Source organism: Dermacentor andersoni, chromosome 7, assembly GCF_023375885.2.
Source record: "Dermacentor andersoni chromosome 7, qqDerAnde1_hic_scaffold, whole genome shotgun sequence".
NCBI classification, from domain to species: Eukaryota; Metazoa; Arthropoda; class Arachnida; order Ixodida; family Ixodidae; genus Dermacentor; species Dermacentor andersoni.
The window spans coordinates 108,844,389-108,856,443 of NC_092820.1; the positions used below are offsets into that span (position 1 = coordinate 108,844,389).

At 46.7% G+C, this 12,055-nt stretch overlaps 1 pseudogene; it reads left to right on the forward strand.

The window, feature by feature from the left end:
• Positions 1-11,652, forward strand: part of LOC126534623 (transient receptor potential cation channel subfamily M member-like 2) — a 126,520-nt pseudogene extending 114,868 nt beyond the window's left edge.
• Positions 11,653-12,055: the final 403 nt, after the last annotated feature.

Here is a 12,055-nt window from a genome sequence, read left to right on the forward strand (position 1 = left end):
CAAGTTTTGTTCCGACTCAGAAGGGTCTCTTGGTGGCTTCAGTGACGAAGACTAGGTTGCATTGTTTCTTTTATTACGTTTCACAATAAAAGTCTTTTTCTGTTTTTATGAGTCGGATACGATACGCTGTGCTCGGCAGGCGACGGCCATTTGCCGAGTGCACCAAATGGCTGCCATTATGATATTCCGTGATTGGACCAAGCAAGCACCCACCCGCCTTTGTGCCCCTTCTGCGTTTCTTGCTTTCAAACCTAGCAAGGGCTCTTACCCAAGTTGTCAGTGATTATCTCATAATTTTGAGTCTGCGCTTGCTCGGTAGTTGAGGGTATGAGTGTAAAGTACTATTCGCCAATTTATTTTTATGTGCGGGGCTTCCTCATGCAGCGGTGTGAGCACCCAATATGCTCCACATTATTTATTATTATAATGGGCCATCCGGCGCTCCGATAAGCGACGTACTCGATGTTCATTGAGTGTCACATTACTCCGTTGCAGTTTTTCTCGGAGTGCCTCCAGGAGCAACCCGACACGTCTGATCCCAACCAGGTGATGGACTGCTCGATCGCTCGTCGTGGCTACATGGACGATCCGATGAACACGGATAATTGCTGGAGAGAAGTCGAGCTCTGGAAAGTGCATTACGGCGGAAAGGAAACGCTGGGAGAAAAGTTCCAGGTATACGGTTTAGTCTCAAAGTGACAGTTGAAGCCTTCTTGTCCAAGAATGGCTGTGTATTATAGTATAAAAGCACAAGAATCACACACCATGAAGCCATGCAAATGGTAGCGGGATATAACGGTTTTATTTCTTTTATTTTGTGTTTAGAAATAATAAGAAAAAGGAAACGAAAATGGACGAAAAGACGGCTCGGCGCGGATGGGAGCCGAACCAGCATCTCCCATTACGCATTGGTGCTTCGTCATTGAGCCAGAGCGTGTACTTAGATTTAGGTGTAGGTTAAAGAGCCCCAGCTGGTCAAAATTATTCCGGAGTCCCCCACTACGGCGTGCCTCATAATTACATCGTACTCTTGGCGCGTAAGACCCCATTATTTAATTTTAATTTTAATTGAGCCACAGCGGCGGTCGCCCTGCCGTTACACTTTCGTGGGTGTTTCTGTATTTGTGCTAGATATAGCTCTGGTAGTGTTATACCACGCTGTTCATGGCCGTGGTGGCGGATGTGTAACGTCCTTTCAGCGGTAAGTGCCTTGTTGCATGTGAGGCATGTCATCGCGCCTTAGTGTCATACGGTTGTATCTGAAAAAAAAAAAACAATCGAGCACCTCCGGTCCTCTTTTTCGGCTCCCTCATTATCTCTATGATAAAAGCGATATTTGTTGTGAATATTTTTGCACTTCCCAATCGATGACATTCGAAATTGCGTAAGCAGGCATTCTGAAACATCTAAATTGCCCTAACCAAGATGGCCACATTCCTGTTAGAAGCATTGTCTAAGCTGAGGCGGGCGCTTTGAAAGCCTGAATGATGACTCGAAAGTAAGGTAACAGATATGATCTCACCGGTCTGCATATTTATACCTTAATACGATTCTAGCCCGAGGTCAGCCATCTTGGTTAGATCAAATGATTTGTGCGAAGAACCACAATTGCTGGCTCGAGGTCGCGTGTACGATTCCTAGCTGCGACATGTAGATGTCGATGTATAAAAATGCTCGTGTACTTAGATTTAGGTGTGTGCTAAGGAAGCCAATGTGGTCAAAATAATATGGTGTCCCCACTACGGCGTGCCTCCCAATAATATCGTAATTTTTGCACGTAAACCTCCTGAATTTAATTTTATTTTTTACCCTGTCTCCTTGTGCCCAGTCAGCGTGAGTGCACTTCACTTGGAAACGGCATGTTGCTTTGCTGTAACAAAGAGAAGCATAAGCTGTGGCTGTGGCACTGGCTTTGCTTGCACCTACGGCCAGCACCATTTCACCTAAATCCCTGGCTGTAACTGTTTCGTCTCATCCAATATTCGACACTTTCGTCGACCGCTCTGAAATGTGCCTGTATGCAGGAAAGACAAGCAATTTTTAAGTAATTGTAGGGTAAACTGTGCAGTTTAAACAAAACACGTTCAATGTGTCTAAAGATCCTGCTCTGACATATCTTTAAAATGCGGCAATCTGGCATCAACGCCCTTGGGCACTCTTTGTACTAAAAGTCTCACTCACCGAACCATTAAAGAATGCCGGGATCCTGAAACTACAAAACCGAGCTAGACTAGCCCGGGCTAAGCTAGAGTACCAGCTTCTACACAACAATATTGGCATTGGTACCTGCTAATACAGCCGGCTGACCCTTCCAGAAAGTCTTCTTTGTCGTTTTTTTATCGTTTTTTATTTATTTTTTTATTTTTTATGAAATAATGGGAATTGAATGGAATGTAACATCCAAACTGAAACGCGGGAACACGCACATAAACACACGAACACTCAATGACTATCCCTTTTCCACCAATTGATCTGATCTAACAAGTTATTCTTCCCATTAGGGATCAGAAAGTGAAATAAGCTTAGCGAGTGCTTTATTACTATCTAGCTCATTGCATATATTTGCTAGCTATGGGAAAAATCTAATTGCCTTAAAGCTTTGACTTCCTCGCTCTGGTCTGTCACTGATCTCTGTATGCTGGCACTTTCTCTTTAACTAGCTGTCTACGTATTCAACACTATTAGTAATACTCCCTGTAAACACCCTCATTTTATATACTATGGCATAATTCATTACCTGCCTAATCTTGCTTGTTCCCCCCTCACCTCGATGTTCTAGTATTCAAAAAGCACACCCAATCGCTATGTATATGTTTTTTTCTCGCGAAAGCAATTATATGGACACTCCAGGCGAACTTCCGCCGTCGCCGTCAGTGTCGCCGCCTTGATGTTCCGCACGAAGTCCAAGTGCGATAAGATCGCTACTGCGGGCCGTATGCTGTAGGTGCGACGGAAAGCTTCCGAGGGTACACCGAGATGGATGGTGGCCTGATACGGCGGCGTCTTCTCACGTGAACAAGGGAGGACGGCGGGGAGGGTTCGCGCCGTCTTTAAAAGCACGCAAAGGGGGGAAAGCGCGCAAAGGGGGGAGCGGGGAGATGTGTGTTGAGTGCGCATCTCCTCTGCTACTCCGGCTGCAGCGGCTAAGCGCGGCACCGTGCAGGCCGGAGATCTTGGAGGCAATCTGCGGTAGGTTCGAAAGATAGGCGGCCAGAGATAGGTTATGGCTTTCGCGTGCGCGGTGTTCTCGCGAGCCTAGCTCGAGTTGAAAACGAGAGACAGCACGAAGGAAAAATCACTCACCGCTGCCGCCACACTTCATCACGCCAGCGTTCTTCTGATAGCGAGTATCCTCGGTCATCGAGTAAAATGTGTTCGTATTCGTCAGTGCGAGCGTGACAACGTGCTTATTAATTTGTTTATTAAGCAAAAGTTTACAGCATGTTATGCAGCTCGGAAAGCTTTACGTGGTATACCTGTGTAATTTCTTTAAGGGTGACGGCATTTCGACGCGAATGAGCAGTAGTAGCTTGCTCTATGCTTACCTATTTTGTGCTTTACTTGGCTACATTTGTAAAGGACGATTGTTTGCCCGTTACGTGATGTACAGTGGGTGAGAACCTCTAGCCGAAAACCTGCCGTTTCAGTTCTACCATCCTACATCAGCACCGTAGTAGTAGAAAGAATATACAACTGCGTAACGGCATGCTGATATAGGAGTTTTAGATTTACTGATAAAGCACGTGCTATTATTTAAACCCTTTCTATTTCTGTTCGCAGCCCAATGTTGTATGGAGGCTCGTTACCGATGACCTGTTTCTCAAGTTGCCTTCGGGACACAGCAACCTCTTCAATGAAGTGTGGAACTTTCAAGGCACGTTGACGATGTGACATCGTTTAAAAGTAAGGAACATTGGTAACCTTTTTCTTAAGATAAACAGAAATTCGTATATTTGTTGGAATTTTTTTCACTTTTCTGCAGATACGCCTCCCTTATATTCAGGCTTGTCTAGTGGTTGTACTGAATACTTCCGTAAGTGACAGGTTGCCACAATAATAGCACAGAAATTGCCGTCATAACGGCGCAGAAAGCTGCAAACTCATATCGTACGAGTTCCCTATCTAGCTTCGTATCACTCTGAGGTGTCTGACGTTTTCCCCTTTCATGGATCTTTTTCCTGCTTTGGAATTTTCGCAGAACGGATTTACTCGTCGAAATACTTAATCGGCCAGCCCATAGCATTTACGTGTAAGAGCTATTCTTGACGTGCTACCACCCGCGAGTGTTAAAGTTTTGGTGACATCTGTCGACGAAGTTGAAATTGTAGTACAGTCTTTTGCATTGTGTTGGTCTATAGCGCAGAGGCGCTGCCTTGGGAAGTATGTTTGAGCAGCATCTCGGCAGGTTCCCATGAAATGACTTGCTATTGAATGTGCGCCCCAAGGATAAGGCTACTGCTACTGCTCTTCTCACTATGCACTGTCTTGTGGAGACAATCAGCGGTGGTTTCGCAAGCGAACTGCGACACTAGCCATCATCACCATCATCAGCTTATTTTATTTTCCACTGTAGGACAAACGCCTCTTCCTGCGATTTCCAATTACCCCTGTCCTGCGCCAATCGATTCCGACTAGCGCCTGCGAATTTTCTAATTTCATCACCCCACCTAACCTTCTGCCGTCCTCGACTGCTCCTCCCTTCTCTTGGCAACCATTCCGTAACTACAATGGTCCACCGGTCACCATCTAACATACGCATTACATGACCTGCCCAGCTCCATTTCTTCTCTTAATGTTAATTAACATATCGGCTATCCCCGTTTGCCCTCTGATCCACACCGTTGTCTTCCTGTATCTTAACGTTACGCCTAATATCCTTCGTTCCATCACTCCTTGCGCGGTCCTTAAATTGTTCTCGAGATTCTTTGTCAGTCTACAAATTTCTGCCTCCTATGTTAGCACCATTAGAATGCATTGATTGTACACATTTCTTTTCAATTACGATGGTAAGCTGCCAGTCAGGATCTGGCGATGTCTGCCGTAGGCGCTCCAACCCGTCTTTATTCTTCTGCGGATTTCCTTCTCATGATCAGGGTTCCCTGTGATTAATTCACCTAGGTAAACGTACTGCTTCACAGACTCTAATGGCTGACTGGCGATCCTGAACTCGTGTTCCCTTGCCAGGCTATTGATCATTATCTTTGTTTTCTGTATATTAATCTCCAGCCCCACTCTTACACTTTCTCAGTTAAGAACCTCAATCATTTGCTGCAATTCCTCCGCAGTGTTGCTGAATAGGACAATGTCGTCTGCAAACCGAAGGCTGCCGTGATATTCGCCGTTAATCCTGACTCCTAAGCCTTCCCAGTTTAATAGCTTGAATACTTCCAAGCGTGCAGTGAATAGCATTGGAGAGATTATGTCTCCTTGCCTGACCACTTTTTATAGGTACCTTTATATTTGTGGATAATTAAGGTAGCTGTGGAATCTCCGTAAATATTTTCCAAGATGTTTACGTAAGCCTCCTGTATTCCTTGATTACGTATAGCCTCTATCACTGCAGGTATCTTTACTGAATCAAATGCATTTTCTTAATCTATGAAAGCTATATAGCGAGGGTGATTGTACTCTGCGGATTTCTCGATTACCTGATTGATGACATGGATGTGATCTATTGTAGAGTATCCCTTCCTGAAGCCAGCCTGTTCTCATGGTAGACTGAATTCCAGGGCTGCGCTTATTCTATTGGAAGTTAACTTGCTGAATATTTTTACAATACTGGAAGTAAGCCAATGGGCCTATAATTGTTCAATTCTTTAACGTCTCCCTTTTTGTCGATTATTATAATGTTGGCATTCTTGCACTTCTCTCAGACCCTTGAAGTTATGAGCCAGCTTGAATAGAGGGCCACCAGCTTTTCATGCATGATGTCTGCTTCATCTTTGAGTAAATCAACTATTATTCCATCTTCTCCTGTTGCTTTTCCCCGTCTCATTTCTGGCAAGGCCCTTCTAACTTCATCGCTAGTTATAGAAGGAGCCTCTGTAACCTGTTCATTACTACTTCGAATGGAGGTATCGTGGCTGCTCTGGGTACTGTACAGGTCAGTATTGAATTCTTCTGCTGCTTTTTCTATATCTTCGTAATTGCTGATATTACCCTGCCTATTTTCAGTGCATATGTCTTCACTTGTCCTAGGTCAAGTTTTCTTCTCAATGATTTCATGCTGTGTCCATTTTTTACTGCTTCCCCAGTCTTTCTTACGTTACAATTTCGGATATCCCTTATTTTCTCCTTGTTGATAAGTTTTGACAGTTCTGTGAATTCTATCTGATCTCTTGAGTTTGACACTTTTATTTTTTGTCGTTTCTTTATCAGCTCCTTTGTTACTTGGGAGAGCTTACCTACTGTTTGCCTTGGTGCCTTACCTCCCACTTCAATTGGTGCTTCTAGAGCTAGCTTATTTAGGGTTTCGTTCATCACGTCTATGTCACTTTCATCTCTCTGTATTATACTGCATATTTGTTTGCAAGTACCAGCCTGAATTTGTCTGCTTTTGCCCTTACTGCATCTGGGTTGGCCTGTTTCTTCTTGATCAATTTTGCTCTTCGTCTCTTCAAATTGAGGTGAATCCTAGCCCTCACTAACCTATGATAACTACACGTTACCCTACCAAGCACTTCAACATCGTGCACTATGCTGGGATCGGCAGAAAGCGTGAAATCAGTTTCATTTTTTGTTTCACCATTAGTGTTTTTCCAGGTCCACTTTCTGTTGCTACGCTTCCTGACCAAGGCATTCAATACTCGGAGCTTATGCCTTTTCGCGAATTCTACCAACATCTCGCCTCTTGTGTTCGTAGAATCGATACTGTAGTTGCAAATTGCTTCTTCACCAGCCTGCTTTTTCCCCACTTTTGGATTGAAGTCGCCCATGACTGCAGTATACTGAGTTTGCACTTTTCTCATCATTAATTCAACATCTTCATAAAACTGTTCTATATCTTCATCATTGTGACTAAAGGTTGGAGCATAGGCTTGTACTCCATTTATTCTATACCTCCTATTTAGCTTAATTACGCCTACTACTACCCTCTCATTAATGCTGCAGAATTCGTCAATGTTGCCCGCTATGCCTTAAGAATTAGGAATCCTACTCCGTATTGCTTCTTATCTGGGAGTCCTCTATAGTGGTGGACGTGGTTGTTAGTCAGCATTGTATAAGCCTCACCAGTTCTAACCTCACTAAGGCCAATTATATCCCACAAAATGCTTGATAGCTTCTCAAAGAGTGCTGCTAAGCTAGCTTCACTCGAAAGAGTTCGGGTGTTAAGCGTTGCCAGGCTCACTTTACACGTTTGGCGGATCGAGTGTTGATTGTTGGTTCACTGTCGCCGTCACCGACGATGGGAGCACGAAACTTCTGGAAAAGGGCGTTCTTGGGACGGCAGATTTCCCTGGCCTATAGATCTAGGGAGGGCAGTGTCACGATCCGCCCGGGTTCGTGAAGGAGGCAGGGCTCGAGGCACCCTCCGTTAGACAGACGTCCCGCAGCGTGGTGGTGATGAACGATGACTGGCCGCCGAGCAGCTGCGCTCGTCAGTGTTTACTTGGTGCGGTGACCAATGTTGCCCACCGAACCTGGCGGGCGTCACATGTTTGTCCACCCCCTTACCTCCAATTTGTTTATTAACTACAAAAACAAACGCCCAAGTTCTGAGCTTAAGGCTCTGCGGCCATCCCAGCCAAGTCGACAGTGCCTGCTATCCAGGAGAGTAACGGTCCGGCTGCCTCCGTGGTCGAGTACACCGCCTGGGCACCGCTGCTGACGATCCGGGTGTGGCAACGCCGGGTGCTGCCTGAGCCAGCCTCGCTCCGTCCGGAGGTTCCGCAGTGGTCGGCCTTGTGAGTGGTGCCGGGCTCGACACCGGCCCAATGGTCGCCGTACCACTCTCAACGCTTGCCGCTTCCGAGGTGGGCGTTGCTCAGATGAAAGCAACTGGTCTTGCCGCTAGTTCTCCTGCGGGCTGGACTCCTGAAGTGGCAGTCGAGGGTGCAAGCCAGGTCCCGAGGCGAGTTCCAACGCTGGTCCCTGTGTCCAGCTCCATGGAAATGGGGTGCCCGCAGACTTCAACGGTCAGCATGTACGGAAGCACCGACGACGGTACAAAGCCTGTGGGCCACATGTCGAAAATCGGCGGGTCCTCGGCCACGACGTGGAACCTGGGCGCGGAATAACTCGAGTCTTCGGCCGCACGCCACCGCCGCGTACCCTTGCGACGGCTACATTGGCCGCAGGCTTCTGTGGAACCTGGGCTTGCACCAGGCTGCTGCTGCTGTCCACTGTTCGACTTCCCCCTTCGGCATACCCGTGCCAGATGCCAAGTTTTCCCGCGCGCGAAGCATTGCGCTTGAGAGAACTAGCACTGTGAGGGAGAGTGGGCACCACCACAGCGACCGCAGGTACTGCCCTTTGTCGCCAACTTGTTGACCGCCCCTACCACCGACGGTGAGCCAGTTGCACAGGTAATCTCGTCGGCATCCTTGGCTGCAGCTTCCATTGCCAGCGCTGCCTTCACGGCGTCGTCCAGCGAGGCTCGGGAAGCTCCAGGCGTCGCGTCTGCATGGCGGGGTTGTTAATTCCGCAGAACGAACGGTCCCGGAACAGCGAGCCCAGCTGGTCCCCGAAGGTGCAGGCACTCGCTAGCCCTCGTAGAGTAGCAACGAACTACCCAAGTCTCTCCTTCCCTGCGGCTCCGGTTGTTGAAGCGGAAACGTTCCCCTAGTGTGGACGGTGCTGGGTTGAAATTCGAGCACAGTATGGTGAGCAGCTCACCCAGCGTCTCAACATGCGGCGTGGCTGGCTTGAGAAGGTCGAGCAGGACACTGAAGATGCGGGTCCCGCAGCTGGCCAGTACAATGTCCCGCGCTTTGGCCTCGGGTGCGTCATTTTCCCGGAAGAACACGTGGACTTGCTTCTCGTAAACTAGCCAGGCGGACCCATCTCCATCGAACTGCTCGAACCTTCCTTACAGCGGCACTGCGGCTGCAACGGGGGGCGGTGTTTGCCGCTCGCGGCGGCGTGGTACGATCCGTGGGTACTCGTGGCCAATGTCACGATTCGCCCGGGTTCGTCAAGGAGGGAGGGCTCGAGGCGCCCTTCGTTAGACAGACGCCCCGCAGCGTTGTGGTGATGAACGATGACTGACCGCCGAGCAGCTGTGCTCGTCAGTGTTTATTTGGTGCGGTGACCAACGGTCCCACCGAGCCTGGCAAGCCACCGAGCCTGGCGGGCGTCACATGCTTGTTACAACGAGAGGGTATTTAAGCGGACATTTTCGGCTCCTCAGTGTGCTTTAATTCAGTCATGCTAGACTGTTGAGACGTAACGTTCTCCACTACTCAGTGGGTAATGTAAAGAAAACCAGCACTCCTCGTTCTCGATGAGAACATGTTCCTCCCTTCAACAACGTCCTTAGCGTGGATGAATCGGACGACGACAGAACCAGCTACGTCTTTTGACATGCCCGACAGCAGCTCTTACAAATGGTAGTAGTTGTGAAACAAAGATGCCACTTCCATAGCCCTCAGCAGCTCTAGTCTTCACACGTTGGCGCGTTAGCAGTGCTGGTGCGCTCCGCCTTCCAAAGCACGCACCAAGTTTGTGCCACAGAATGGAATGTAACAATTCCAAATAATTAATATTAAGGTCACGTTTCTTTTGTCTAACTACAACTTTCTTGAGACGAGCACTTCAATGTCTGGTGCTAGTCATGAAATGCGCTGAAAGGGGTGCGCGGAAATGTGTGCCTCGGTCAGAGTGATGGCGTCAGTATGAGTTCACGGGTTTTTCCTTTTACTCAGCTTTTTTCATTGGTGTGTTATACCAAGCACGTGCCACCGATTTGCTATGCCTTGGGATATACTCTGAGCGAAACAGACGATTCTTTTTCTATACCTAAACTAATTATCTGGTCTGAGACTTGCACTTCGTATTTCCGGATGAAATTGAGATTCATTAAACCGTCAAAAAAGCTAAGTTCCTAATGTCTTTCATGACATCACTTTATCCTTTGCCACCCTCGTTTAGATTTCTGTTACCTTGGCACGCATTCTGTTTTGTACTAGACCACCTGTTACCTGTTCTATGCACCACATGGCCTACCAAAGTCTACTTCTGTCCTGAGTCCGAACTAGAATATGTTACAGCTGTTTGCTATCTTTTCCATACTGCCACGGTCAGGTCTCCTAATGTTATGCCTACTATTTGGTTTTCGATCGCTCGTTGCGTGGTCTTTGCCGCGTTCGCGAGCTTCCAGTATATCTTCGAAGCTTAAGCGTCGTAACTTATTATTGGGACTGCGCACCGATTTCATACTTTCGAGGATATCGACAAGCTGTCTATCACCACTTTGGGAGTGTCTGCAGCTATGCGCTCCAGCTTTTTGTAATTCTAGAAATTTCACTCCGGTGATTTAGGTCGCCTGTGACTCGGCATAGATAAACGCACTCTAGCGATACATTAGCTACACATCATGAAAACTTTTCTGAAGAGTGCCGTGCTTGACAAATTGGTACATAACTTTAAGAGGAGCTCTCTTGCTGGCTCCTTTCCTCACAGTGTAGTATTTTTGTCAGCGTGGTCTACATAAGCTTATTGCATATTCAATTTCAAATCTGTCCTTGGACTCCGCTCCTTTCACATCCTCAACAATTTGTTGTAAATCATGTCCAGTGTTGATGAAGAGGGCCAGGCTTTAAACGTTCTCAGCATAAGATCCTATATATCACTTCCAGGCCTTCAGCAAACAACACCGGTAGATTGCGTCTCTTTGTCAGGTGCCATTGTGCACCAGTATTTGTGTACGTTACCTTTGAGCAATTAAGGTAGCTGTAGATCCTTTAATGTGGAAACGATAAACTTTCGCGGCACATAATTGGCGCATATAGAGAATAGTGTATCTCTGGTTGAGATAGAGGCTGTGCCAAACAAGCAGGAAAATGATGCAGTGCTTGACAGGTGACGCAGCTCTAGAAATTCCACAGTGCTGCGGTTTAGCTGGATGGACAGGTGATGTTCGGGACTGAAATGTATGTGAGGTGCTATTGATGACCGGGAAGATGTACTGTAAGCTGTGGCAAGGTGCAGAAAAAAGGAGCGAAGATGAAATTTGCTGAGAACTCATTTTTCCGTTGCACTACCTTATAAGAAAACTTGTAAAATTATAATTCTGACTTGACTACCTAAGCGAAACTAAACATGGCAGGTGCGGTCGAGGATTGGTGTTAACTGTAGAGATAATTTAGCGATATTTAGTTATAATGATGATAACAGTTATTTAGCCTCTAGACTTGGTTAGGGTCTATCATGGAAGGAGGTTAGCAGAGGCAAAAAATTAAGCGCTGAAATGATCTCCACATGGTACAAAGCTTCCACAAGTGAGTGGGAGTAACGTTAGTGCGCTTTTGGAATGTTCCCTTGATTTATTACCTAAGTTTTGTATGTTGGGCGCTCAACATCCGCTATTTCATTTCAGATGCGAGGACGAGTGTGTTGGTCATGGGCTGAAGTGGAGCATTCCGGAAAATAATGACAATTTTCGCAAAAACACGAAACAATAAAAAATGACCGTCTGCTGTTGTGCTTTCTCTACCAATTATACAAGGTGTTTTTTGCGCACACTGCCAGAAAATCCTGAAAATGGAGCACTCAACGACTGGAAACTGGTTGTCTTATTTTCTCGCCAGTTAGTGAAAATCGATAATATCTTTAATTAGCGCAGTTACGCGGACATTGACAATAGATAGTTTGTAGCCACTGACGGGGTAATCGGAGATCAATTTTGAAATCGCACCAAAAGTACTACTGCTAGCCCCTACGGCACGATAAGGTTTATCACTTCTTTGCTGGAAGAAGAATTGAGCGCTTAAGAAGCACAGAAAACGTCTACACTAAACGTGAATTGACATTTTACGATGACTTTCGGTCAGCGCTACGCAAGTCGAACCATCTTCCTTATTTTGACGTGAAAATTATGGCTCGTGGCTTACCATTG